At 32.6% G+C, this 24,064-nt stretch overlaps 1 long non-coding RNA gene across 1 annotated transcript; it reads left to right on the plus strand.

Annotated features, from left to right (window-relative positions):
• Positions 1 to 975: 975 nt before the first annotated feature.
• On the plus strand, positions 976 to 2,340 carry LOC128036084 (uncharacterized). The gene is made up of 2 exons (XR_008192948.1): positions 976 to 1,678; positions 2,050 to 2,340. It is a non-coding gene; the product is annotated as an uncharacterized LOC128036084 (long non-coding RNA).
• Positions 2,341 to 24,064: the final 21,724 nt, after the last annotated feature.

A 24,064-nucleotide genomic window follows, 5' to 3' on the forward strand; every position in this document is an offset into this window, starting at 1 on the left:
AAAAATTAAAGAAACAAAAAAAAGGCAAACAAAGGATTTAATCAAAACAAAATAAAAATACAGGGACTCAGGGTGTTACTTTCCCCAACCCAGTATACGTGACATTCTCTTGATGGTCAATAGTGTGTCAAGAAACTGATTTGCAAAGAAATTAAAATTATGGAGTGAAAATTAAAACAAATGAAAAAAGAATATGACAAATTTAAAAAGAACGAAAAAAGAGGAAGGACCAAAATGGAAATTAGCCTCTCTATGTGAAAACACGAGGATCCTAGGGAATTCGGGTCAGATTATTTAGGTCGGCTTTGAAACGACATCATTTTAGGCGTTTGAAGCCAAGCCCAAAACGATGCAGTTTTGAAGGGGTTATATAAGTAAAAAGAATGTTAAAAAATTTATTTGCATTAGTTTTTTTAAAATTTATTCTTTTCTCTAAAGTTTCCTCTCATCTGGCCTCGGGCTATTGTAGCTCCATCATTGCCACCGATCATTGGCAATCGCGACTATCGCCTTCGGTAGCCGAAAGTTCAAAAAGTATTCCCATTGATCCATTTTTTCACATAGAATGCCGATCTGGGGTTAAAACCCTAAAATATCAAGCCAAAACTCAAAAAAAAGGGTGAAAACCTGTTGGTTTCTACCTTTCCGACGAGGCTCTCAATGGAACCCTAGTGGGTTCAGAGGAATTTCAGGTCGAAGAAAGCCTCCCACAACGGCGGAAGGTAAGGCGTCGCAGGTAAAAGATTAAACCTTTTTCCTTTTTTTATGTTTTCTTTGAAAAATAAAATTAAAATAAAAATAAAACAGGCTATCGTTTCTTTTCACTTTTTTTTTGTATTTGATTTCTTGTATGTCCAAATTACAACATAGGATTCGACATTTATAGCCAAATATATTACACAATATCTTTTCTTTTCTTTTCTTTTTTGATTTTCTACTTCTATTCCTGTTTCTGTTTTAGGTTTTTGTATTGTGGCGGTGAGGAAGCTTTCGGTCAGAAGCGATAGGGAGATACACCCTTTGCCATTTCGGTGAAATTGGTAAAGGGCAATCCTAGGGGCACAGATAATTTTGAGGGTTGTGCCTGCTGACTAGGTAGAGGCGGTGGCTAAACGGATGGGGGGTTTCTTATTTCAATTTAGGTTTAGGATAGTCGGCTTTGGGATTGTATATGGACTAGACTTTTATTTGTTTTTAGTTTTTGTTTTGTTTTGTCTGGGCCTGACAAAATTGGGCCGCTACATGCATAATATCTTTACCTCTTCAATCCATCCATTTTTGAGTTCCTCGGATTTCTGGTGTCTCTTTCCCTTCTCCAAACTCAGCCTTCTCACACAATAAACATTTTTTTAATAAGTTTTCCTTTATTCTCTGGTTATAATGGCCTCATTCTCTAATGGTGTTTCTTCAACCCAAAAACAGGTGCAGCTCTTCCTCTTCCCCCAAGCAGCTAGCGCATGCGCCGCTCCATTGGCTTTTACTGGAACTAAATCTTTTCAAAATTCCTTGATTTGGTTAATATTTCTTTTACGATACCCCTAATGATTTATAGATCGTTTTCTTGTTTTTGCTTTTTTTTTATAACATTCCTTAAGTCCCATTCGATGATGAAATTGCCGCTCCATTAGAGGCATGCAAGCACTTCAACTGTTGTCGAATCTTGAGCATTATTGATCGGGTAAGAACACAAACCCAATACAAATCCCATATTATTTCTGATAATAACTCCCAAGGTCACTGTATTGTTATGATGATGGAACGTAACATCATAATTAACTTTAACTTGATCCTCAAAAGAAGGTTCCCACTGGGTAATCATTGTGATCTTTTTTACCTTTCAATGGTTCCTCAAGATAGTCCAGTTCTGAAAAATAAGTTTTGAAAAAAGTCAAGATCTGGTATATTGTTTGTCGAATTCCTTCATGAAAGTAAATATTCTTGTTATGCCAAATTGCCCATAACGATACTGCTAAGCATGAACCTTTGTGTGTATTATTGAGATTGAATGTCTCTGGTAACCATTGTTTCCACTTTTGAATTTCATGAAAGGCCACCAATGTTTCTTGCATTTGCTGGAAAACTTATTTTGCAACGCTACAGTCATGGAATACATGGTTAATAGTCTCTTCGTCTTCTCCGTAAAATGGGAATAAGGCATCATATCTCAGTTTTCAAAATTTTAAATGACTAAATGTAGGCAAATAATTGTTTGTAATTCTCTATATATTGATTCTAACTTTGTTGGGTATTTTTAAGCTCCAAAATTTTGTGAAGTAATTTCCAGGTAGGTTTCGATTTGTTGTAAATTCATTACCCAGCAAGTTAAGTTCCTCTATGATACATCTTTTGTAACCATTTTTCATTGTATATTCTCCCGATCTGTCACCTCTTCATACCTGGATATCAGACTGTAAAACGTTCCATAATGGGATTGCTTCAATCTTTTTAGCTTGGTCATTAAGGAAAAGTTCTCTCATAATCTCCTCATTCCAGGTAATAGTTTTATGATTTATTAGATCAGCGACAAGAGTGCACTAGTAATCAATATTTTGAAACTATAATTTTTCTTCCCCAGGAAACCATTCATCATTCCAAATATTTACTGACTTGCCATCCCCGATCCTTAAGCCCATTCCTGATTCCAGCATCTTTCATGTGGTCCATATGCTCCTTCAAGTAAATGAAGGGTAATCCCCTAATTCAAAGTTTAAAAAATCGCAACGTGGGTAGTATTTAGCCTTCATAACTTATGCGAGTAAACCTGTGGGATTGTTAATTAGTTTCCATCCTTACTTTGCCAATAAGGCATTATTAAAATTTGATAAATCCCTAAATCCAATCCCCCCATTACGTCTTGGGAATACACAATTTCTCCCACTTGCACCAATGAATACCCTTATCTGTTTTAGAATTTCACCACTAGAATTTGCAGATAATATTCTTCAAAGAAGTTTTTTTTAATATCCACAAAAGCGTTTTTCTTTCTCCTTCCTACCATCGTCATAATCTATATTCGAATTCTCTAGTGCTCTTATTATCTGTAATTTAATCCTATCATGGACATTATTACTAAAATAAATTAAAGATATTTCAAAGTTTACCAATTGTACCGAAATTTGTTCGTAGGCATTAATGATGGTTTTGATGGCTAAAACACCATTCATCGTTGCTCTACCAAATAAAATACTGTCATCAATGAAAAAAAGATGATTAATTGCTAAGCCCCCTCTTCCCACTTTTGCTCCATCAATTCTTCCTTCCCTTTTAGCAATCTTTAGCAATCTTGAAAAACCCTCAGCACAAATAATAAAGAGATTAAGGCTTAAGGGATCTCCTTGTCGTAATCCTCTAGTAGGATTGAACTCCACCCTTCTTTCTCCATTAAGCACAATAGAGTATGATACACTCTGGATACAATGCATGATTAAATTTATCCACTTCTCACAAAAACCTAGCTTTCTTACCATTCTTTCAATGAAATCCCAATCAACTCTGTCATAAGCTTGGTTCATGTTAAGCTTTAGAGTAAAATTTCCCAATCCAGATCTTTTCTTTTTAAAAGCATGGAAAATTTCATAAGCCACTAATATGTTGTTTACAATCGGTCTTTCGGGAACAAAGACGCCTTATGCATCATTAATACAAAAAACAAATAACCTTCCTAAATCTGTTAACTATTGCTTTTGAGATTATTTTGTAAAGTACATTACAAAGGCTAGTTGGTCTAAATTGTCCTATCTTTTTTGGTGTTTGTACTTTAGGGATTAGAACAATGGTAGTACCACTAATAGCACCAATATCTTTCCGATTGTTCAAAATCTCTAAACAGAATCTCGACACCTCTTTTCCTATAATATGCCAGAATTTCTGGAATAACATAGCAGGGAATCCATCATTACCTGAGGGTTTAAGATACGTCCTTAATTTAAGTGCTTCCCAAATATCTTATTCATGAAAACTTGCGGACATCTCTTCATTAATGTGATGAGGAATGCATGGGTGAATTTCTATCCATAAATATTCACAGCCTTGCAATAGTTTTTAGGAGAAAAGATATTTAAAACAATTTATCGCTAAAGCAATAAATTCTTTATCACCCTCGATCCAATTGCTATGTTCATCTTCCAGCCTTTTTATTGTATTTCTTTTCTTATGATACAAAGCATAGTTATGAAAAAAAGATGTATTTCGATCGCCCAGCTGAAGCCAATTTGCCCTTGCTCGTTGTTCCCAAAAAATTTCCTCTTTGTTAGCCACTATATTTAAAGTGAACTTAACATCAATAATTTATGCTAGTCTCTTTGTTAGCCTAATCTCGCAAGCTTCCTCAATAGATCATCATTGCTTGATTCTCAAATTCTTTTCAATTGTGCCTCAAATGTTCCTTCAAGGATCCAATCTGCGTTAAAACGAAAGGTAAATTTTCTTCTGCCTACAAAACCATCTCTATGCCCTAAAGTATCCATAAGCAACGGACAAAGGTTCGAGAAGCTATGTCGTATATGACGAATAGAATAAAATGAAAAACAACTCTACCCTTCCGGATTAGCCATTCCTCTGTCTAATTTTTCTCGTATATTATTTTTCGCAAGACGTCCTCTTTCCTATGTAAATCCTTATCCTGAAAAACCTAAGTCACTTAATTCACAATCGTCCAGTACTTCTTTAAAAGCTTCCATTTGTCGTTCATCTTTTAATTTTCTCCATCTTTTCTCAAAAGAGTACATATCTGATTAAAATCTCCAATAACAACCCAATGGAGGCTTCAACCGTCATGCAAACATCACAATTTATCATATGCCTTTGTCTTATATGCTCAATAGGGGAACCGTAAAATGTTGTGAATCTCCATTCCACTCTCTTTATTTCTTCTTTAACCCTCACATTGATATGCGAATTGGAAAAGCTCTTGAGATCTATAACAGTATTGTCCTTCTAACCCAAAAAGATACCTCCTCTAGAACCCTCCGCACCCACATCTATCCCTTTGTCATAACCCCATCTTTCCTTATTTGCTCCATCTTTTTTTAACTAAATTTTGATTCTATAATAAAAAAAAGTTGGGGGTTGGTGCTGTCTCAACAGATTTTTGAGACGTCTTACTGTTTGTAATTGCCCCAATTCACGAACATTCCAGCAAAGGATTTTTATTATGACCGATCGGCTAGCTTGGTAGCAGCCTTCGATAAATTGATTTACATGTCAGTTTCCATTTTTGTGGCTTCTGTCTCCTTTAGTTGATACATTCTTTGTCTTTTCTTTCCTTCAAAAACACCAAAAGAATCTTCTTCGTTTTCATTTTCTACACTCCTTAAATGGTTCTGCTTTGCCATATTTTCAAAACCATAATCCTCTGTGTTACTTCTATAATAAGCCATAAGACCTTTACCATTACGCCTTGTTATAATCCCATTACCCCTCGTCCTATTAGTTTGTATTGTTGATGAAAAATCTGCATTAGTCCTTCCTTTAGTTCTTCAACATTAATGTTACTTTTAACCATGAATCTCGGCTTTTCTCTTAGCCACTAACTTTCAATTTCATGTTCCTTTTTGGTTGCGCTCTTAAAGAGAGATCCCATCCCATCTCAATCTATTGTATCTCCATGTTTAAGCATAATGGATAGAAATTTTCCCCATGCCCTAATCTTCTGCATAAAAAGCAAAATAGGAATAAATTTTGATATTGAAAAGTGGCATAAGTGGATTTATCATTCCTATAGATTATAATTTTTTTTCGCTTTAATGGCTTCCTGACATCCAAGCAAATATTAATCTGCATAAATTTCTTCACTTCTTTTGCTATAATTGTTGTATCATATTCAACAAAACGTCAATAAAATTGCCTCTTTGTTGTACCATACCTTCTGACATTGAGCCCAAAAGGAGATTGTGAATTTGAATCCAAAAATTTGAATAAATTAGGGGGACCTGAATTGGATCCTTCCCTTTCTCTAGTCGATGAAAGAGAATTATCTGTTGAAAATCCATGATGTGCCATTTGTAACCCTCCATAAATTAATATCATTATAAAAACGAAAGAGGATCCTCTTGTCTTCAATCTATATTATAGAAACTCCTTCGATCGGGTGTCATAGTTCCACAATTGAAGGAAAGTAGATTGCACTATTCGTGAAGACTTTACCTACTAAACATAAATTAAATTCATCTTCATCTTCTACTTCTTCTGCATGATCTCTAATTAGTTCTCCTTTTTCGTTATGCTTAAATTTGCTATCTCTTCTTCCATAGCTTATATATGCGATTATTGATGCTTATTATTTGTTCTTTTGGTATCACAGATCTGAAACCAATGACAAGATTACTTGAAACGCTCAACTTCCTTCTATATGGAATCTTAATAGATAATCGCCTATAATATTTGGCTAAAGATATATCACCGCCGCTAATATGCTATTTCTTATTGTGAAACCTTAGAAAAAATTAAGAAGATTGGGTCAAACCCTACAACTACAACTATCAGTAAACAAATAAAACAAAAAACCTAAACTGCTGCTGTTCCTTAGATAAATAATAATTATAAGAGTTGAATGAAGTGCGTTAAATGCACACTCATTTGGGAAAAGGTTACACAAGAGAAAATATATATAACACTAAAAATTTATAGCTTGTTAGACAGAGTTGAAGTTAGAATTTCAAGTTCTGATATTTAATTACGATCTCGTAAAATCCAACAACAGATGATTTCACTATTTGAGTGAATTGATTTTATAAAATGAAAATTAATTTATCAGAATCAACATGAGAGTTTTTATTTATATATAAAAATATTTTTAAAAGATTATTTTTTTAATGTATTCAAATTGAAAAAGAGTAGTAGCTTTGTAAATTATGATTGATAGAGTCATACCATATTTTGCAGCTAAGGTGACCATTTTAGCTTCCATAAATTGTCTTTTTTTAAGAAATAAAAATGTAAAGCTCTTATGATTTAAACAAAGACCATCGAACTTAAGTACTGACATGAAATTAGGACAGTAAAGATAATGCATAAAGGAAATCTAATTAACTATGCCACATGCACAAACTTTAAAATATTTTCTTTTTCTAACAGGTTTCGAATGCTTGAGTGTTTTATTTCATTCAATTATAAAAAATATATAAAATATTATTCATAGCATTTTGTTATAGAATTATAATAAAATATATCATAATTCGACCCGAAGTTTGACCCACTTTGGTAACCTGGAATCCAACCCAGAAAACACCCATTATATACATTTCTAAATACCCTCTTTGAGGGGTCTCGGCTCTCCAGAAACTCCAATTTTTATTTTCTTCTTCCTCCCTACTCTAACCATTTGTGTCACGAAGAACATGAACTGACCAACAGCGCGACCAACTAAATTTGGCATCAATAATGGTGCGGTGAGCGTAGACCAAACTCGCGAAGAAAGTTAAGGAACTCGTGAACTTTAAAAGGACCAAATCACTTTCAAAAACAAAGAACCAAAAGAAAGCAACAATGGAATCATCAAACAACAAGTGTTTGCAAAAGATTCATCTATTTCATTTTTCATCCTAAATTTGCAGGCCTTTACCTTTCAGTATCACCCTCTACATTTTAATGCCACTCCAACAATCTTGAAAGAGGCTCCACTTATCTCACATTTATGTTGATCGTGCAAGTTTCCAGGTCTCTAAACTCAACTTTACACTAAAATCTAATGCACCCACTTGGGATATTTTTTATATCAATGCATGCAATGGTTTGCTTTGTTTAGTTCGACCCTTAATCATTCTTCTAACCTCAATTCTTCATGTTCTATACTTTAAATTTCTATATAAATAATAATAGTGAAAAGTGATCAAGTTAGAGGAAATTTTACTTTGTTATATCCTTGTTTGCATGTTGGTGTTGATGACAATATTTCATTTGTTGGATTGAGGGGTAGGTTATCTTTTGCTAATGGCAACCTTATAAAGCCTAGAGTTTTATTAATTAGGTTTAATGAATTTTTTAGTTAGCTGCCTTTAGAAATAAGAAAGATTAAACTTTTGAGAGTTTTTTATTTAGGTTTTAGTGCTTTTCATTATCCTATACTAGCCACCTTAGAGAAGTGCACTTCATTGAGGGTTATTAATTTTTGTAGGAATCAATTGAGCAGAACCATTCCTACAATTTTTGGGCCTATTATAAGGAACATCTAGTGAGGATCCACCTGATATAAATGTAGAACCCTGCCAAGATACCAATGAAGTTAGCTCTCAAACTAAACTAAATAGGTAAAGTAGTTTAGTAAATTTTCTTCGATCATTGATACGTGAGACATTCTTTGGTATTGGAAAGAGTATGGACAATTGTAGTAATACTTTAAGGGAAGCTATTCTTGGACAGCATGATTCTACTTCTGAGTTATCTGATGAGACCTTAAGGCTTATTGCAAAGTCATTGAAGGTTCTAGATGATGAAGTTACACAACTTACCTTAAAGCCAAGCCAAGAGTGCCACTTTATGTAGAAGATTTTAGTAATACTACAATAAGCTCCCAAGCATCTGCTGCCAAATCTCATTTCTTCATTGCTAAAGTTAACATGTTAGTTTGACCATAATGTTGTTAGTTATACTATTTTATGTTAGCTAAACATGATAGATGCAGACTCTTCAATGCGACTGCTTGTTTTTGAGGCCATGTATCAATTGAAGTTGGCTATTGAAGTTTGGAAATGTGTATTTCTTTAAGCCTATGATGTGGATAATTTAAACGGTGAATCACTTAGAGCCGCAATCCCCTTATTATTTAAAGTTGCATCTCAGTGCCAGGATGTTCCTCTAGCATTAACCAAGAATGCATGTCATCTGGTGAACATGATAAAAACAAACAGAAAATAAGGTTGTATCTATAAATCCTACTTTGGCTACTACTCTCTGCCTAAAAGTGAACACTAAAAATTACTCGATCTTACACCGTATTCCCCAACTGTGCGTGCACGTTAACATAACGAATTTATACAATAATTTTAAAATCCTAATTTTACTACAAACGTTCAGTGTTAGTTGTAATATTTATAGTTCCGATGAAACATGAAGTATTCCAAGGGGTCGAACCCAAAGGAAGAGGCGGTTGAGCAATAACTAGCATACACAATAAAGTCTAAGCGACTACTAACATGATTTTATAGTACGACAATTCATAATAAGAAGAAATTGTAAGAAAATTAAATATGCTACTCTAAGGACTAAATTGTAAAGAATGTAAAACTAATAGACTATTCAATAAATAAATAACGAGGGTTGGTTAACTTCGATGTGGTTCACCAAACCTTAGACAAGGGACATAAATCGCGTAAATTACCAAGTAGCTCCATTTTATTTTTCAATCTCAATTTTACCGACTTAGATGAATTAGGTCCGATTTTTTTTCTAATCTCATCAGTTAATCTGGGATCAATGAACGAGTGCGTGACAAGATTACTTTCCAGTCTCACTAGCCTAAATGTTCCCTTAAGGGTGTCAGTACCTAAGTTCTTAGTTCTATTCAATTTATTCTAATTTATTACAATTTAGTCATTTGTCCAAAGATTTTAGTTTACCCACATCTCCGTCAACCAACCTCCTTTTTGAGGTTTTTCTTAGGGATGAAAGAGAGGAAGACTCATTGTCTCTCAACTTTGAGGAATATATAGGAGGGTGTCTTCTTGTTTGGTAGTGCTACGTAGTTGACAATACGGAGGGTAGGCATGCTTATGTGGTCGGCCAGGTGGTAAGGCCATTTTAGGTCCGTTGTTGCCATATGTGGTATTTTGTGGTCCTATTCTGGCATTCTTCTTTTTGAGGTTGTTGTGTCTTAGTGGTGCTTGTGAAGGGTTTGTAGTGGATCATCTCTTAAAGTAGTTGAAGTAGGATTTGTGGAGGTTCAACCAGTGATGGTTTTAGTCAGAGGGTCACTACAAGGTATGCTTAGTGAAAGGTCACTCTCATGTGCCGTATGTGACATCCAAGCGACAGACCAGCTCTCATTTTGTCACCTATCCTTACCAAAGTAAGGGTATAACATTAACGTTTACCTCATTTATAACACCCTAGCCCGTATTTATTGCCAAAATAGGGCTATGGAGCATTACCAAAAGTTTACATCTCACACGGTCAATTAATCAAAAGAATCAAACATATCACAATTCATAGCAATATTATTCACACTCATATATATTGTCCCTTATATGATCCCTCGAGGCCTTAAAAACACATTAAAAATGAATCGGGATTAAATTGACAACATATAGAATTTTTTGGGAAAAAGTTAAAAATTTTCATACTACAGGGGTTATACGAATAAGACAAACGCTCGTGTGCTAGGCCATGTAGACATTAAAACTAAGGACACACAGTCGTGTCCCAGCCCGTGTAACTTTTTAACTTGGGTCACACGGCCAAGCCACACGCTTGTGTGCCAGGCCATGTACCCTTTGAAATGGCCTCACACGCTCGTGTGCTAGGCCATGTAATTGCCTGACTTGCTACCTTTTGAACCTACAGGGGACACACAACCGTGTCGCCTTGTCGTGTGTTACACACGATTGAGACACACGCCTGTGTCTCTAGTCATGTGGACAAAAAATAGGTCATTTTCAAGCCCTTTTTCTCACCTAAACATGCACACACCTACAAGCAATTTTCTACATGTAAACAAGCATTCAAAATGCGCAAAAATATGCATCAACAAGCTACACCTATAAGCTAAATAAACAAACAGCCAATATGCCTAAAATGCACCTCAATCAAAACAATTAAACGTACCTAACCATATGAAAAATTTGGCCAAAAAGTCAACTCATTTATAACTAAGTTATGCCAATTCATACCATTATGTTTACCTGCAAAATTCACACAAAAAAGTTCCAAATATGCCATTTAACATCTAGCACTTATAGCCATACATGTCATCTTTAACAATTATACCAATTCATCATATCCAAACATGCCAAACACTTATAAAAAATTAAGCATCATAACTACTTAAAACCAAGATCATTCACATAGCACACTTGAAGTATTCAATCACCATCATTTGACACTAAAAGATTTATACAACTTCTACATATATATGTTCCAAAAGGTTTACCTAAGTAAGCGCACAAGTTCTACCATCTTTACTAGAAATAAGCATAACAAGTCACTTCCAATATTTACATCCATACAAAATATTCAAGTACTATAGACCATTTCCTAATACATGCCACTTAAACCAACAAACAAGAACTAAAATGACTACTAAGATGTTGATGATAGTGTGCGAGCTTCTGAATCGATCCAATCAAAGCAACAATTCCAAAGGTCCTACAAGAATAAATCAAACTAATAAGCATAAAAAAGCTTAGTAAGTTCGATATTATTTCCATTTATTAATTAACCAAAAACTATCAAATTAATGAAAATTTTCAATACACCAGCACACAACCTGGTAAGCACAAAGCCCGAATAATCACTGGCACACAGTCTGCTAGGCACATAGCCCAAATAATCATCGGCACAAAGCTTGTTAGGCACATAGCTCGAATAATTACTGGCACAAAGCCTACTAGACACATAGCTCAAATAATCATCGACACACAGCCTGCTAGACACATAACCAGAATAATCACCGGTACAAAGCCTGCTAGGCACATAACCCGAATAATCACCGGTAAAAAGCCTACTAGGCACATAGCCCGAATAATCATCGGCACAAAGCCTACTAGGTACATAGCCCGAATAATCATCGGATTTCTATTTCGTTAAACATAACTAAATAAAATCCATAATTCAACCAACAATGAAATTGTAACAGCCTAATTTTGACCCTAATCGGACAGAGTGGTTTCGGGACCATGATACGAGTCAGAAAAATATTTTTATAATGTTTTTAATGTGTATCGTAGTTTAAGTTATATGTGTGAAAATTTCATGTGAAAATTTGATAGTTTGAAGGCTCAATTTGATAAAAAATGGCTTAATCGCGTAAAATAAAAATTTAGTGGTTAAATATGAAAGTACCTAATTGTTGTTGTCTTTTTAAATGGAAGGTTTAAAAGTGTAATAAGACCAAAAATAAGATAGTGGGTGGCAATAGTCAACATTACCCTTATATTATATGTTTATTAAATTAATTAATAAAGGTTAAATAAGTAAAATAATAAATAAATAATATATGTTATGTTAAAACATAAAAAATGGCCATTTCATCATCTTTCTTAGCGAAATGAACAAAGAAGAAAACCATTAAAGCTTATTAGGATTCGCACTTTACTAGCTTGATTAAGGTATGAAATTGTTTTGGTTTTGATAATTTTTACGTTTTTGAGATCGTTGCTTTGAATACTTCAAAACCCATGTCTTAATTTTGTAAATTGTGGATGATTTTGAAATGTGCCATTGATGAATGTTTGAGTTTTATGATGTTAGTAGGTGAAATATGAAACATATTTGTTAGATTAACATGTTTTATTTTTGAATTTTGGTGAAATTGAGTAATTAGGGTTAAATTGTGAAAATAAATTTTAAGGGACTAAAATGCTAAATAAATGAAAAATATGGAGTTGTATAGACACTAGGAATATTCGCTCTTAAGGAGTGTAGTCAAATTTTGTGTATTTTGTGTTTTATCCAATAGGATTAAATTGTAAAAGTGTAAATGTTAGGGGCAAAATGGTAATTTACCCATTTATGTGTTTTTGGATTAAATTGAATGTAATTATATTTAAACTAGCTTACTTTGAATATAATTAGATCAAGAATCGAAGAAATCAGAGTTGGATCGGGGAAAAACTAAAGTTGTCGAGTAATCGTCTGGTTTCGAATTTACACCGTCCGAGGTAAGTCTATTAGCAAAATAATGTTATTAAACTAGAATATATATATATATATATATATATATATATATATATGGAAATCTATCATTTATTTAATAAGTTGAATTAACTTTGTTAATTTCATATTGTTAATAGAATATACAAGTTGAAATTGGTAGGTTGAAATTTTATTGTACAAATATTGTATATGTTATATCATGTATGTTTGAGTTTAATAAGATGAAATTAATAGCATAAATTATATAAATATAGAATGATGTTCAATTTATAATACAAATTCTTTGAGTTGAACTTAATGTTATAAATTATATATATATATGTGGTTCGAATAAATGATGTAATGTTTTTGAATTGAATGTAATGTTATGAAATATATATATATATATAAGAGGTTTGAATATAAGATACAAGTTTCTCGAGCTGAACTTAAATGTTAATAATTATATATAATTATACATGTGGATTGAAGATAGGATTTGAGTTTCTTGAGTTGAATTTAATGTTATGAATCATGTATATGTGGTTCGAATGTGAGGTTGCTATGAAGAGTTGAATATAAAACAATTCTTATCGAGATATAGTTATTGAGAAAGATTTATGTGAATTATAAGGAATTATATGAAAGATTAACTTTGTATTTGAGTTATTCAGGCTATGTGCCTAGCAGGCTTAATGCCGGTGAAATAATTCAGACTTTACGTCTAGCGTGCTTAATGCTTGGTGATACATTTGAATATAGGTCTAGCGGGCTAAAAGCTTTGTATCGAATCGTGTTTTAAAACCTAGCGTGCTAAGTGCCGTGAATCTATTTAAGTTATGTGAGAATATGCAATTGATATATTTATGATTTTGATTATATGAATTTGATGAATACATAAACATTCGATTTTACATGCTTGGTGAGTATTCACCTACATTCGGTTTTGCATTGGTTAAATATAATTGTATGCTTTCGGTATATATATAATTAATAAAAGCATATGTATATTAAGTATATGCGATTGTTGAATTTATAATTACGTATGGTGATATGCGGTTGTTAAATATATATATATATATATTGAGCCTATGTGTTTGATAATTATTTATGTATGCATTTGAGGTATATATATCAATGTGCTCATTTATATATATATGAAGAATATGTATATATATTCGAATGTAGGTATTAGCTATGCATTCAGGTATAAATTTATATTGAGTATATATATATATATACACAAACGATTATACAATGTGATTGGTATATATGTGTATGAGTAATTATATGCATATGATAAGTACATATGTGCATTTGGATGAATGCAGTAATAAAGATGCATACACATTCGGTTATAAAATTGTTAAACATATGTTTATATATATGAAATCAGATATTTATGTTAAAATGTTTATACATTCGGTTTTTATTTTAAATTGTTGACAATTATGCGTATGTATACTTGTCTAAAGACATTTGTTAATGTAAATGGTGTTTGTGAATTCATTAAGTGTACCAGAAATTTTATAATTTATATATATATATATTTATGGTTATGCTATAGACTTACTAAGCTATAAAAGCTTACTTTGTTTACTTATGTCTTCCTATTTTATAGACTTAAAGATCAAGCTTCAAGCTCGGGATCGTCAAGCAAGTTCATTACCCTATCTATTATCTTGGTATTTAAAATATTTAAATTCTAACTATGGCATGTATAGACTAGATAAATGTTTTGAAGGTCGTATTTTGTTGTATTGTATATGATTATAATAGCCATACTAAAATGGTTTATCATCTTATGGATTTGCTAGTTTGCAATATCTTTATTAGTTAGATTTTAATGTCTTTTTTTTTTTCTTAAAAATGGTTGGAAGGGAGAAGTTTAAAATTTTGCATTTTGTTTTATAATAGACCAAGCTTATTATATTTAAATATATATATTTAATATATATGTATTGAATTTGAGATGGTTGTGTTTGTTCAGTAATGCCTCGTAACCCTAATTCGGTGACAAATATGGGTAAGGGGTGTTACATTTGATTGGAATCAGAGCTACGGTTTAGTCGATTCTAGGACTAACGTAACGCGTATAAGTTTAGCTATACATGCCATAATTTATACCGAGATAGTGTGATGATTTTTGACATCTAAAAATGTGTTTTCGTATAGTAATGGATCCCAATCGAGCTGTAGTTGATGATGTTGAGAGTATAGTGCCTGTTCCCGTGCAAGGGACAGAGCCGGTAGATTCTAGACCGACCTCGAGCAACCAGGAGGGAGAGGCTAAACAAGCCTTCTACCAAATGATGAACGACTTGTTTACTCAATATATCTGGACTAATCCGGCTGCACAACAACCTCCACCCCCGATTAATCCATCTTCGGTTCCTGTTATACCTCAAGTGAGTGATCCGATGAGATTACTTAAGCCTTCTGTTGATAAAATTCAAAAACACGGGGCCGAAGAGTTCAGAGCCACTGATGATGATGATGCTGAGCCAGCTGAATTCTGGCTCGATAATACTATTCGAGTGTTTGATGAATTATCTTGCACCCCTGATGAGTGCTTGAAATGTACCATATCTTTGTTACGGGACACTACATATAACTGGTGGAATACACTAGTATCGGTGGTTCCGAAAGAGCGAGTGATCTGGGAATTCTTTCAGATTGAGTTTCGTAAAAAAATACATCAGGCAGAGATTCATTGATCAGAAACACAAGGAATTTCTTGAATTGAAACAGGGTCGGATGACAGTGACAGAATATGAGCAAAAATTTGTGAGACTCAGTAGATATGCTCGAGAGTGTGTTTCTACTGAAGCTATTATGTGTAAAAGATTTGAAGATGGGCTGAATGAAGATATTAAACTGTTAGTTGGCATACTTGAGATAAAAGAGTTCATAGTACTTGTTGAACGAGCTTGTAAAGCCGAAGAGCTTGGGAAAGAGAAGAGAAAAGCTGACTATAAAGCTCAAGATTCCTGTAAAAGATCATTTAGTAAATCGTTCCAGTCGACCTCAAGGAAATTCAGAGAGGATCATAACTGATCTAAAGCTACTGCAGGGTTTCCTAAACATGATCGAGATCGAACCTCTATGAGTTCACGAGCTACTTCAGTTGCTAGTGTGGGTAATGTTCGACAAAATAGATCAGAGTGCAAGCATTGTGGTAAATGGCATTTAGGAGATTGCAGATTACATGATCGGTCTTGCTTTAAGTGTAGATCAAAGGATCATTTTATTCGAGAATGTCCGATGGTAGCTGAGCAAAATACTGTACAGAGTACTAGACCGAGTAATGTGTCAGTACGAGGTAGATCACTCAGGTATTTGGGTAATGTAAGTGGTAGTCAGAGAGGGACAAAGGACACGGCAGTTCGATCTGAGACTCGTGCACCTGCCAGAGCATATGCCATCCATGCTCGAGAGGAGGCTTCTTCTTCAGATGTTATTACTGGTACTCTCACTCTTTATGATAATAATGTTATTGCATTGATTGATCTTGGTTCAACTCATTCTTATGTGTGTGAAACTTTAGTATTCAGTAAGACTCTACCTATTGAGTCTACTGAGTTTGTGATTAGAGTATCGAACCCGTTAGGCCGGTGTGTTATGGTTGACAAACTTTGTAAGAATTGTCCGTTGATAATTCGAGATTTGTGTTTTCCAGCTGATTTGATGTTGTTACCATTTGACGAGTTCGATATAATTCTGGGTATAGACTGGTTGACTTTACACGGTGCTGTCGTTAACTGCAAAAGAAAGACTATAAATTTAAGGTGCTAGAATGACGAGATTATTCGGATTGAATCTAATGATCTGAATGGTTTACCATCAGTGGTATCCTCTATGTTGGCTCAAAAGTATGTGAGGAAAGGGTGTGAAACTTATCTTGCGTATGTTCTTGATAGTAAAGTGACTGAAAAGAAGATTGAATCTCTGCCAGTTGTGTGTGAGTATTCAGATGTGTTTCCCGAAGAATTGTCGGGTTTGCCACATATTCGGGAGGTAGAATTTGGAATTGAGTTAGTACCAGGGACAACTTTGATTTCAATAGCTCTGTACCGTATGGCACCGACTGAATTAAAAGAGTTGAAAGCACAGTTGCAAGAGTTGACAGATAGAGGTTTCACACGACCGAGTTTTTCTCCCTAGGGTGCACCAGTTCTATTTGTGAAAAAGAAAGATAGAACGATGATAATGTGCATTGATTACCGGTAGCTCAATAAGGTGACTATAAAGAATAAATATTCGTTGCCACGTATTGACGACTTGTTCGATCAATTAAAAGGGGCTTTAGTGTTTTCGAAGATAGATTTGAGATCAGGCTACTATCAGTTGCGGGTTAAAGACTCTGATGTACCAAAGACTACTTTCCGAACGAGGTCAGACATTATGAGTTTTTGGTTATGCCTTTCGGACTTACTAATGCACCTGCTATTTTCATGGATTTGATGAATGGGATCTTTAGACAGTATTTGGACCAGTTTGTGGCAGTATTTATAGATGATATTTTGATCTACTCTCGTGACGAAACCAAGCATGCCAAACATCTGAGACTTGTGTTACAAACTTTGCGAGATAAACAGTTGTATGCAAAGTTCAGTAAATATGAGTTTTGGCTACGCGAAGTCAGTTTTCTGGGCCATGTTGTATCAACATCGGGTATTTGGGTTGATTCGAGTAAAATTTCAACTATAATTGATTAGAGACCTCCGAAAAATGTCTCTGAAGTTCGAAGCTTTTTAGGGCTCGCTAGTTATTATAGACGGTTCGTGAAAGGGTTCTCTATGATCGCTACCCCAATGACAAGGTTACTACAAAAAGATGTTAAGTTTGAGTGGTCAGAAAAGTGCCAGAAAAGTTTCGATCAGTTGAAAGTTCTTTTGACTGAAGCTCCAGTCTTAGTTCAGCCAGAATTGGGTAAAAAGTTTGTTATTTATAGTGATGCATCTTTAAATGGTTTGGGCTGTGTTTTGATGCAGGAAGGCAAAGTTGTAGCTTATGCCTCGAGACAGTTAAAGCTGCATGAAAAGAACTATCCGACGCACGATCTGGAATTGGCCGCTATTGTATTTGCGTTGAAAATATGGCGCCACTATCTGTTTGGCGAAAAATGTCATGTTTATTCCGATCATAAAAGCTTGAAGTATTTGATTACTTAGAAAGATCTGAATTTGAGACAGCGTCAATGGTTAGAATTGCTAAAAGATTACGAGCTTGTGATTAACTATCATCCGGGAAAGGCTAATGTTGTTGCTGATGCCCTAATTCGAAAATCACTATTTGCTTTGCTTGCAATGAACGCGCATATGACTATGTCTGATGATGGTACGATAATAGCTGAGTTGAAAGCAAAACCGTTATTTGTTCAATAGATTTGTGAAGCTCAGAAAGTCGATGATGACTTAATTGCAAAACAAGCTCAGTGTGACTTAAATGTTGATTCAGAATTTCTAGTTGATACCAACGATTGTTTGAGTTTCAAAAACCGAATATGTGTTCAGAGGAATTCAGAGTTGATTCAGAGGATTTTGAACTAAGCTCATAACAGTCGATTATCTGTTCACTCGGGTAGTACAAAAATGTATAACGATCTGAAACAGCACTATTGGTGGCATGGTATGAAACGAGACATTTCTGACTTTGTTTCGAAATGTTTAATATGTCAGCAAGTAAAAGCCGAACATTAGGTACCTTCTGGATTGCTTCAGCCAATCATGATACCTAAATGGAAATGGGACCGAGTCCGATGGATTTTGTATTTGGTTTACTGTTGACACCGAGCAAGAAAGATGTAATCTGGGTTATTGTTGATAGATTGACAAAATCGGCTCACTTTGTTCTGGTTCGTATTGATTATTCACTTGATAAACTTGCTGAATTATATATTTCTCAGATTATGAGATTCACTGAGTACCAATTTCTATTGTTTCGGACAGAGACCCGAGATTCACATCGCGATTTTGGAAAAAACTACAAGATGCTTTAGGTACGAAACTACATTTTAGCACAATTTTTCATCCGCAAACAGATGGTCAATCCGAACGAATCATTCAGATACTTGAGGATATGTTGAGATGTTGCATTCTCGAGTTTGAAAATACAACGATACTTACCTTTGATTGAATTTGCTTATAATAATAGCTTTCAATCTAGTATCAAAATGGCACCTTACGAGGTTTTGTATGGTCGTAAATGTCGTACACCATTGTATTGGACCGAACTCAGTGAAAATAAGATACACGGAGTCGATTTGATTAAAGAGACTGAACAAAAAGTAAAAGTGATTTGAGATAGTCTGAAATCAGCATCGGATCGTCAGAAATCTTATGCGGACTTGAAAAGAAAGGATATAGAATTTTAGATCGGGGACAAAGTGTTTCTGAAAGTTTCACCGTGGAAGAAAATACTCAGATTCGGTCGTAAAGGCAAATTTAGTCCGAGATTCATTAGACCGTATGAGATTATAGAGCGTGTCGGACCTATTGCTTATAGATTGATGTTACCACCTGAACTAGAAAAGATTCACAATGAATTTCATGTTTCGATGTTTCATAGATACCGATCCGATCCTACACATGTGATTGGTCCGTCAGAGATTGAGATGAGATCTGATTTGTCATATGGAGAAGAACTGATTTACATTCTAGCTCGTGAGGTTAAAGAGTTACGAAATAAGAAAATTCCGTTAGTCAAAGTACTGTGGCATAAACACGGAGTTGAGGAAGCAACCTGGGAGCCAGAGGATAAATGAAAGAACGTTATCCACACCTATTCACCGGTAAGATTTTCAGGGACGAAAATCCCTAAAGGGAGGAGAGTTGTAACAGCCTAATTTTGACCCTAATCGGACAGAGTGGTTTCGGGACCATGATACGAGTCAAAAAAATATTTTTATAATGTTTTTAATGTGTATCGCAGTTTAAGTTATATGTGTGAAAATTTCATGTGAAAATTTGATAGTTTGAAGGCTCAATTTGATAAAAAATGGCTTAATCGCGTAAAATAAAAATTTAGTGGTTAAATATGAAAGTACCTAATTGTTGTTGTCTTTTTAAATGGAAGGTTTAAAAGTGTAATAAGACCAAAAATAAGATAGTGGGTGGCAATAGTCAACATTACCCTTATATTATATGTTTATTAAATTAATTAATAAAGGTTAAATAAGTAAAATAATAAATAAATAATATATGTTATGTTAAAACATAAAAAAATGGCCATTTCATCATCTTTCTTAGCCGAAATGAGCAAAGAAGAAAACCATTAAAGCTTATTAGGGATTCGGCACTTTACTAGCTTGATTAAGGTATGAAATTGTTTCGGTTTTTGATAATTTTTACGTTTTTGAGATCGTTGCTTTGAATACTTCAAAACCCATGTCTTAATTTTGTGAATTGTGGATGATTTTGAAATGTGCCTTTGATGAATGTTTGAGTTTTATGATGTTAGTAGGTGAAATATGAAATATATTTGTTAGATTAACATGTTTTATTTTTGAATTTTTGGTGAAATTGAGTAATTAGGGTTAAATTGTGAAAATAAATTTTTAAGGGACTAAAATGCTAAATAAATGAAAAATATGGAGTTGTATAGACACTAGGAATATTCGGCTCTTAAGGAGTGTAGTCAAATTTTTGTGTATTTTGTGTTTTATCCAATAGGGATTAAATTGTAAAAAGTGTAAATGTTAGGGGCAAAATGGTAATTTACCCATTTATGTGTTTTTGGATTAAATTGAATGTAATTATATTTAAACTAGCTTACTTTGAATATAATTAGATCAAGAATCGAAGAAATCAGAGTTGGATCGGGGAAAAACTAAAGTTGTCGAGTAATCGTCTGGTTTCGAATTTACACCGTCCGAGGTAAGTCTATTAGCAAAATAATGTTATTAAACTAGAATATATATATATATATATATATATATATATATATATATGGAAATCTATCATTTATTTAATAAGTTGAATTAACTTTGTTAATTTCATATTGTTAGCCGAATATATAAGTTGAAATTGGTAGGTTGAAATTTTATTGTACAAATATTGTATATGTTATATCATGTATGTTTGAGTTTAATAAGATGAAATTAATAGCATAAATTATATAAATATAGAATGATGTTCAATTTATAATACAAATTCTTTGAGTTGAACTTAATGTTATAAATTATATATATATATGTGGTTCGAATAAATGATGTAATGTTTTTGAATTGAATGTAATGTTATGAAATATATATATATATATAAGAGGTTTGAATATAAGATACAAGTTTCTTGAGCTGAACTTAATGTTAATAATTATATATAATTATACATGTGGATTGAAGATAGGATTTGAGTTTCTTGAGTTGAATTTAATGTTATGAATCATGTATATGTGGTTCGAATGTGAGGTTGCTATGAAGAGTTGAATATAAAACAATTCTTATCGAGATATAGTTATTGAGAAAGATTTATGTGAATTATAAGGAATTATATGAAAGATTAACTTTGTATTTGAGTTATTCGGGCTATGTGCCTAGGTGCTTAATGCTAGGTGATACATTTCAGACTATAGGTCTAGTAGGCTAAAAGCTTGTATCGAATCGAGTTTTAAAACCTAGCAGTGCTAAGTGCGGTGAATCTATTTAAGTTATGTGAGAATATGCAATTGATATATTTATGATTTTGATTATATGAAATTGATGAATACATAAACATTTGATTTTACATGCTTGGTGAGTATTCACCTACATTCGGTTTTGCATTGGTTAAATATAATTGTATGCTTTGGTATATATATAATTAATAAAAGCATATGTATATTAAGTATATGCGATTGTTGAATTTATAATTACGTATGGTGATATGCGGTTGTTAAATATATATATATTGAGCCTATGTGTTTGATAATTATTTATGTATGCATTTGAGGTATATATATAAATGTGCTCATTTATATATATATGAAGAATATGTATATATATTCGAATGTAGGTATTAGCTATGCATTCAGGTATAAATTTATAATGAGTATATATATATATATATACACAAACGATTATACAATGTGATTGGTATATATGTGTATGAGTAATTATATGCATATGATAAGTACATATGTGCATTTGGATGTATGCAGTAATAAAGATGAATACACATTCGGTTATAAAATTGTTAAACATATGTTTATATATATGAAATTGGATATTTATGTTAAAATGTTTATACATTCGATTTTTATTTTAAATTGTTGACAATTATGCGTATGTATACTTGTCTAAAGACATTTGTTAATGAAATGGTGTTTGTGAATTCATTAAGTGTACCAGAAATTTTATAATTTATATATATATATATATATTTATGGTTATGCTATAGACTTACTAAGCTATAAAAGCTTACTTTGTTTACTTATGTCTTCCTATTTTATAGACTTAAAGATCAAGCTTCAAGCTCGGGGATCGTCAACAAGTTCATTACCCTATCTATTATCTCAGTATTTAAAATATTTAAATTCTAACTATGGCATGTATAGACTAGATAAATGTTTTGAAGGTCGTATTTTGTTGTATTGTATATGATTATAATAGCCATACTAAAATGGTTTATCATCTTATGGATTTTCTAGTTTGCAATATCTTTATTAGTTAGATTTTAATGTCTTTGTTTTTTTTCTTAAAATGGTTGGAAGAGAAGTTTAAAATTTTGCATTTTGTTTTATAATAGACCAAGCTTATTATATTTAAATATATATATATATATATTTAATATATATGTATTGAATTTGAGATGGTTGTGTTTGTTCAGTAATGCCTCGTAACCCTAATTCGGTGACAAATATGGGTAAGGGGTGTTACAGAAATAGTATGAATCTTAGAAATTGTAGAAGTTCAAATATTATTATGCTATTTTGTCTTTTCTTCGAATATCTACGGATTCTTGATCTATAATGTAAACCTCTTTAATTATTAGCATATATTTCATTTCAAATCCATTTTACAATAAATACTCTTTTATTTTTAAATTTACACAATTACCTCAAACTTTTATAATTTTTACAATTTAGTCCATTGACTCGAAATTCATCAAATTAACTAATTTTCTCAAATAAATAATTTATCGAAATATTCTAGGCACTCAAACAGCCCTAATAAACATCAAATTCACTATCAAATCCTAATATTTTGACATTATCATAATTTAATCCTAAAATCACATTTTAACAAAAACTTCTTTACAAATTCATCAAACAGCATAATAAAGGCTCCAAATACTTGGTATTCATAAAAAAAATCAATATTCATCAATGAAAACTTCCAAAATTTTTAACAAAATAAAAAACGAAGGTACGGGCTAGCTGACCTAGTTACAACAATATCAAAAACATAAAAATTACAAGAAACGGTTAAGAATTGAATTCACATGCAAAGAAATTGCTTGGCTAATTCTCCTAGCTTGAGAGCTATTCGGCTATGGAAAGTGTGAAACGAGGAAGAAAACATTTTGCTTTTACTAAATTTTGTTTTAATTTCAATTTATTTACAAATTTGCCATCCGTTATACAAATATTTATTATTTTTATTTACTTAGCCGTCCAACCATAGCTACTAGGGTCTAATTTCTATATTGGACGCTCCTCATGTGGTTAATAGGCTAATTAGTCATTTAATTAAACTAATTATTAACTTTTACATATTTTTCAATTTAGTCCTTTTTCTTTAATTAACTATCTAAACATTAATATTTCTAAATCAAATTTTAATAATACTCTAATGACTCTATAAATATTCTAAAAATAATATTTAGAAGTCGAAACTACGAAAATTTGTGGTCCCAAAATTACTATTCTGTCACCACTGAAAATCGAGCTGCTATATCATTTGTCAATTTGATCATTATTCTTTTTTTAGCACAATTTGGTCATTAACATTTCAAAAAAAGTCAAAATTTTAAACGAAAATGATGATTAAAACATAATTTTCTAATGATGTTTGCATGACAACTTACGTGACAGCCTATGTGTACTTCATACTGACATTGCATTACTTGTTTTATATATCTCATCAACAAATAATCTAAAATTAAAAATAAAAGTTCATAAAATTTAAAAAATTTAAAAAACCCCATGAGGTATATGTGGATTGCCATGTAGCTATTTCGTTAAAACAATTTAATGTTTTAGCTAGTACCTTCGTTGTAAAACAACATTTTTATTTTGAAAGGTTCTTGGTAAAATCCAATATTTTTAATAGGTTGAGGTCAATTTTAACTAAAAGAAT

This window comes from Gossypium raimondii, chromosome 13, assembly GCF_025698545.1.
Source record: "Gossypium raimondii isolate GPD5lz chromosome 13, ASM2569854v1, whole genome shotgun sequence".
NCBI classification, from domain to species: domain Eukaryota; kingdom Viridiplantae; phylum Streptophyta; class Magnoliopsida; order Malvales; family Malvaceae; genus Gossypium; species Gossypium raimondii.